At 41.6% G+C, this 7,086-nt stretch overlaps 1 long non-coding RNA gene across 1 annotated transcript; it reads right to left on the reverse strand.

The window, feature by feature from the left end:
* Positions 1-3,224: 3,224 nt before the first annotated feature.
* LOC133712410 (uncharacterized) lies at positions 3,225-4,542 on the reverse strand. Its single transcript, XR_009847384.1, has 2 exons — positions 4,154-4,542; positions 3,225-3,461 (listed from the first exon to the last, which is right to left on the reverse strand). It is a non-coding gene; the product is annotated as an uncharacterized LOC133712410 (long non-coding RNA).
* Between the last annotated feature and the right edge of the window lie 2,544 nt (positions 4,543-7,086).

Raw genomic sequence — 7,086 nt, forward strand, 5'->3', positions numbered from 1 at the left:
GGTAATATCTGTCGTCTGAAGGCCTAAGAGATATCAGGCTACTAGACAACAGAAATTTTATGAATCAGACAACAGCCCTCGGCTGTTGTCTGATGAGGTTATTGACATAGTGTATCTTTATCATATTGTTTTCAAACCATCTTAAAATCTGTTTTAGTTACTTTCTGTCCTCTATATTTTTATAATTATTTTATATAGTAAACGATATCCGAATAATACCAAATTTTGTGTGCAACACGCCCTGTGTGTCTAGTATATCTTTGTAAATTTTCGTAATTTTCTGAGTAGTTCAGATTAGGTTTTAAATTAGGTTTTCGACTGCTGTTCGCTAGGAACAGTGGTCACTTTTGTGACATTGTTTTGAGTAGTTATAACCTTAGTCCTCTGCGGGAAAGACCCTTGTTTACCCTTGCTACAATTGACAATCTTAAGTGTGAATAAGGAAAATCAATAGCTTATAAATTTAGCTATCACGTGCACATTCCTGATGCCAAGAGAATCAAACTTGATGACAAAAGCTGTAAGTGTGTGTTATCAGGTGTAAGTGAAGAGTCCAAGGGCTATCGATTGTACAATCCCACTTCAAGGAAGATTATTGTAAGTCGAGATGTTGTATTTGATGAGGATGCAAGCTGGGATTGGGGGAGGAGTAGTGAAGAAGCAAAACAGGATGTGTTAGTTTGGGGTGACAATGAAGAAAATCAACGTGAACAGGTTAAAAGTGATGAAGAAGGTGATGTTAGTGAACAGGAACAGAATGAGTCAGGCTCAAGTTCAAGTAGCTCTCTACAAGATGGTTCAGATGGTTCACTAGCTTTGCAAGAAGAAAGAAATAGAAGACAGCCTATATGGATGCAATATTACGTTAGTGGAGAGGGTTTGTCAGAGGAAGAGCTTGAGTTTCATAACCTAGCTGTGTTTACTGCAAGTGATGATCTAGTTAGCTTTGAGGAGGCTGTCAGACATTCAAAGTGGAGAGATGCAATGAGGTCTGAGATCGATGCCATTGAAAGAAATGATACTTGGGAGCTAACAACCTTACCTAAGGTGTGAAGAAGATCGGCGTAAAATGGATTTTCAAAACAAAGTACAATGAACATGGCAAGGTTGATAAGTGCAAGGCTCGTTTAGTTGCGAAGGGATATGCACAACAGCTTGGTATAGACTACACTGAGGTTTATGCACCAGTGGCTAGATGGGACACCATTCGGATGATTGTGGCATTGGCAGTGCAGAAAGATTGGAGCATTTACCAACTCGACGTCAAAAGTGCCTTTCTGCATGGACAGTTAAGTGAAGCTGTTTACGTCGAGCAGCCTCGAGGCTAGGGTTTGAACAAAAGGGAGATGAGGAGAAAGTGTACAAGCTCAAGAAAGCATTATATGGACTTAAGCAGGCCCCAAGGGCATGGTACAGCAGGATCGAAAATTACTTTGTCAAAGAGGGATTTGAAAAATGTGATTTTGAGCACACATTGTTCGTCAAAGCTAGAGATGGAGGTAAGATCCTAATCGTAAGTTTTTATGTGGATGATTTGATTTGTATTGGTAATTGTGAGAGTATGATTGTCGAGTTCAAGGAATCCATGAAGCAAGAATTTGATATGTCTGACCTTGGCAAAATGAGATATTTTCTCGGAGTGGAGGTGTTGCAGTGCTCTGAGGGTATTTATATAAGTCAGAAGAAATTTGCTAGGGAGGTTTTGGAGAGGTTTGGGATGGAAGGCAGCAATAGTGTGTATAATCCCATAGTTCCAGGTGTAAAGTTGTCAAGAGATGAAGGAGGTGTCAAAGTGGATGCCACTAGGTATAAACAAATGGTGGGAAGTCTGATGTATTTGACGGTGACAAGACCGGATCTGATGTATGTAGTGAGTCTTGCTAGCAGGTTCATGGCCAATCCAACTGAAATGCATTCATAAGTTCTGAAGAGGGTGCTTCGATATGTAAAAGGCACAGTCAACCTGGGAATTTTCTACAAAAGAAGAGGTGATGAAATGTTGCTAGCCTACACCGACAGCGACTACGCTAGTGATGTGAATGACCGGAAGAGTACCTCTGGTTACATTTTCTCACTGAGTGGAGGAGCGGTGTCCTGGACTTCCAAGAAGCAGCCGGTTGTTTCCTTATCAACCACGGAAGCAGAATACATAGCAGCAGTCACATGTGCTACACAAGGTATATGGATGAGAAGGGTGCTGGACAAGCTTGGCCACTTTCAGAATTGTTGCATTACTATCCTGTGTGATAACAGCTCAACTATCAAGCTCTCAAGGAATCCAGTGTTGCACGGTCGGAGTAAGCACATCGACGTTCGATTTCATTACCTACGTGATCTTACAAGGGAGGGAAAAGTAAAGCTGGTGCACTGTGGTTCTCAAGATCAAATAGCTGATATTATGACTAAACCGCTCAAGCTAGATACGTTTGTGAAGCTACGTGAGTTGCTTGGGGTTTGTGAGGTTCCAAGTTAAACTGATTGCTCACTGCAATTCAGTTTAGGGGAGGAAATGTTAGGGTTGCATGGTTGCATTAGTGCTGCTAGGGTTGCATGGTTGCATTAATGCTGCTAGGGTTTCAATTAAGTTTTTAAAAGTCTGTTTTATTTACTGCTGTTAATAAGCCCTAATTGTTAGGGACATGTAGGTAGGTTTTGACTCATTCCTGTTATCATGTACCACGCAACAAGAGTTGTGCGTTGAGTGGGCTGTTAGTTTGTTTCGATCACTTGTAAGGCTATATAAGCCGCAGCTTTGTTAATAATGAATACAAGGATATTCTCCCATTCTTTGGTGTTCAGTTCTTAGTATTCCTTACATAACATGTATTCCATATGTGAAGGGAGGAAGACATAGCTTCTTATCTGCTGGAAGTGGTTGACTTGCGTCAACTTTCATTACTTTGTTCTGGGAAGACAGTGTGCTGCATCTTAGGCAAGACCTGTGGAAGGTTTCCGATTCAATTCGTCCCTGAAGTAAGACCCGAGAGAGTATTGGGTTTGGCACATTGGGTGTATTGATCAGTTTCTCCCTCTTTTTTTTTTGGATCAAATGAAGGAGCGTTAGGAACCCAATAATTTTAGGTGTCCATAGCAATGTTTTAAAACGCTAAAGGCGTACCCGAGGCGTTTTCGGGAGAGCCTTGCAGCCTTGAGGCATAAGGCGTAAGCCTTACGATATAAGAGCAACCAAAAGAACATTAAGCCTTACTCTTATATATACCACATTAAGAGCAACCAAAAGAACATTATTAATTGTTTTTCACTCATAATAAATAAAGTACTAGAACCATATGATTCAACAAAATCACCAACATAAAATGAAATCAAAGATCTAAAGTTGAAAGACCAAAGATAAAGAACAATTGTTGAAATTTACTTCATGCTTGGAAATCATCATCCTCATCAACTAGGAGATCACCATCCAAACTATTACTACCATCACTATCATCCCTGAAAATTCTCTGCAGTGAGAACAACTTGTGAAAATCATAGCAATATAAGCAAACATCCTAGCCTTCATATATCTGTTTTAATCAGACAGTAACAAATTAATGCAACTCAGGCTCCATTTACTGTGAAGTATTTGATGGAAGATAGAATATTTCAGGCTTTCAGCAGAGAAATGCTTTTCCCAAATAACTAGAACAGAATCTAATTCTGCTCAAACAAAATTTAATCCTCAAAGAATGATCAGGTTGCTCAAATTTCCTAATGAAGTGGGTACAGAACCAGAAAGTTTATTTTCATGGAGATACAAATCATACAATGAAGTTAGGTTCTTCAAATCATAGAAGACCAATTTCTGGTGGGATTTGCCCAGACAACTGGTTAACAGACAGATCAAGATATTTAAGAACCAAAACGAGTTGCAAACATAACTAGTCAAAATGTATCTGTCTCCAACTTCTCCAAACATAACCAGTCAAATTTTGCAAATTTCCTATGAAAGATTAAAACCCACATCATCTCGATGTCCACCCATCAACAAGTGATGCCCAAAAGTAAGACTTCTCCTTCAGACCCAGATACATATAATCATATTCATATATGATTGTCTAGACGGGAACAAGTCGAACAACACAAACCCAGATCAATATAGCCTTGGTTCAAACACTATTTTCAAGATTTATAATGGAATCAATTGGAATCATACCTTCAAATGGCATGTTGCGAATCAAGCTCCAATACCTTCAAATGGCCTGCTGCGAATCGAGCTCCGACACCTTCAAATTGATTGCTGCGAATCGAAATCGAGCTCCTAACTCGAACTTTGGGTTAGGGATCGAATTTGGTACCTTTTGGAAGAGAGAGGGCTGAAATCGGCTGTCCAAAGTCCAAACACCTTCAGTCGCGACCTTTAAACCCATTCTGTTCCAAAAGACCAAAACGACGTCATTTTTCTTCTTTTCCAGAGCGTACGCCTTTAACGCCTTGAGCGCCTTGAAGGACGCCTCAGCAGCCTCGTCGCCTAACCAGTGAAACACACTCAGTTTCAGGCCGGAAATCCGCTTTTTGAGCCTTAGGAGGCGCGCTTTTTAATTCATTGGTCCATAGTAGAGTTGTACTCTGTTTCCTCCTCCCTTTCCTCTTCTTCTTCTTTCCCTCTATTTTTTTGAATGGCTGAACACCACCGAGTGCTAGATTGGCGTTAAGTAGCAGTTGGGTTTGCTTGTGCCGGCTAGACCACAAAGGAAACGTTGAGATTAGTTTTCTTAAATCAAGGGAGGCTGCTGGGATGTTAGGTTGGTGAGAGGAGACTAGTGGAAGTTACTTGCCATCACCGTGAGGGGATTATTGCAATACCGAGTTAGTGGTGAGACCGAGCTCCAGCAGAGTTGCGATACTGAGAGTCGAGAGTTGTGAGATCAATGCCAAGCTCAGTTCCCGCTTTCCAAAGTAAACACACGAGAGTAGATAAGCTTGAAGGAGAGACTCATAGGTGTCCAAACTCCAAAGTAAGTGAGCAGGTTTTGTGTCCAGGTGGCTACTACTTTGAGCGATCGAGTCACTCCCGATGACGGGCAAGCGAGACCGAGTTTAGGGCTTTCAAAAAGAAAATGCATGTTCCATTGTTTTGGTTCTGAAACCGACACCGAGAGGTGATTCACTGAGACCAAGTTTGGGCGTTGGCCAATGTGGGTCGCCTCATCGTTCATTGTTCTTCCGATACCGAGAGATTGGGTCGCCAACACTGATATGAGGGGCAGGTAGAAATTGAACTCTATATATGAGACAACTTTCGAGGTACTGGCGGAACTCAACACCGATTCCGATTCCGATTCTGATTAAAGCCTTCGTAGCAATTGAAGTGGCCGTATAATTGGAGGTCTTTAGTGTGGGAAGAGTGAGTGCTGTGATAAGAGTAAGAGAATACTTTGGCGGCGGTGGTTTAATACTGATTTGGCATTTTGATTCCAAATCTCAAGCTCAGCTGTAATCTGCGTTCATCTTTCCCTTAGCTCCAAGAAGTCATGGAACCCCCAAGTTTGTTGTTGTCGGTGGGTAGTACGGGGTTCGTTGAGCCAGAAAGAGGAGATATGAGATTTAGCTTCTCTCTCATTACTCTTTGTCACCAATCAACCCAACCCAAGATCTTGTAGGTTGAGGAAATTAACAGTGCTGGGAAGTGAGTGATGACAACCTGGAGAACGAGAAAAGAGAAGATTTTGCTGATGTTGTATGTAAAACTTGAATGGATGCAGAAGAGAAAGCTCTGGTGCCCAGATATGGGTGTCCAGATCAATTGTGTTCCGGCACGTGAGTCGGTTTTTCAGCGTCGGCGGATGGCGGAAGCCGCGTCGTGACTTGTCCAACACTGGTAAGTCTGATGTTGGTAGAGGTGAGGCCTGGGTCTGCCTAGAGGTCCATTGATGGGGGAGAGTGAGAAATCCATATCCAGTTTCTCTCCTCAAAATTCTTTGTAAAGTTGAAAACTCAGGAGCTTAAATTTGTTTGATTTTTTTTTTTCAAAACCCTAGACCCTTTGACATTTGATTGAAGCTGTATGAAGGAGGTGAGATGCGTAAATGGTACGAGAGATCAGTGATAGAGGAGAGAGAAAATCTCATATCCACTTTTTCTCTCCTCAAAACTCAATGCATGTGAACAGAAACCCAGAAGCTAAAAAGCTTGATTTTGATGTGAGGGAGATGAAGATCAAGAAAGATATGTGCATATAAAGATGTATGAGGAGAGAAGACATTGGATGCTCGTAAAGAAATTTCCTGGCTAGATAATGAAATTGCTCAGTGGTGAGATCGTGGCACCACCGGAGGGCTCCTTCTAGCGCCAAATATTTCTGGGTAAGAAACGGGGTGGTGGTGAGAGCTTCCATCTCCGAGATCCGGTACCTGTCAACTATGAACATAGGTCAGAGGGAAGACCGGACTAGCCGGCCTTCTTCGACTCTCCAATGCCTAAGTCAGATACATGTGAGAATGTAGACTAGGTAGGAGTTAGTGGAGAATGATAGCTTACACTACTACAGAAATCTAGATCGGGGACACCTGGGTTTTGGATACAAGGACGTCACATTTAAAATGTGTCCTTGCATCATGCTTAGGACGTTTAAGGTTTTTTCCAAAACACGGAGAGAAAAGCATGTGCAACCCTCAGCTAAACAAGGACATCATTAAGACAAAGGCGCCTCCAAGTTTGATATGAGGTCACAGGTTCGATTCACTTAAAACCCAAACATGGAGAGCAATAATATCGAGGTATAAATATAAATCTCGCAAATCAGTAATCACAGCACTAGCTTTGCAGCAAAATTGAAACGAAAACCTAAAATTTTCACTTTCCCGGGTTCTCCAAATTTTCCCTCTCCGAGTTTCAGCTTTCCCACGGAATCTTGCCAAATTTACTTCAGAATTCACCCCGTTCATTTAGTCAAACCCAGGTATCTTCACCTTGAACATGAAAAAAGAAAAAAGAAACCGAGTTTTATCCGATGTGCTCTGATGCTCAATCACCATCGCGATCTATAGCTTTCATCCTTGCATAGTCTTCTTCTGCTATTCTTAAGTGCTTATGGAAAATGGGCTGTCTCTGATTCGAGTATGCTCATATTGTTCTCTACTCTAAAGG

The sequence above is a fragment of the Rosa rugosa genome, chromosome 5 (assembly GCF_958449725.1).
Source record: "Rosa rugosa chromosome 5, drRosRugo1.1, whole genome shotgun sequence".
Classification (NCBI taxonomy): domain Eukaryota; kingdom Viridiplantae; phylum Streptophyta; class Magnoliopsida; order Rosales; family Rosaceae; genus Rosa; species Rosa rugosa.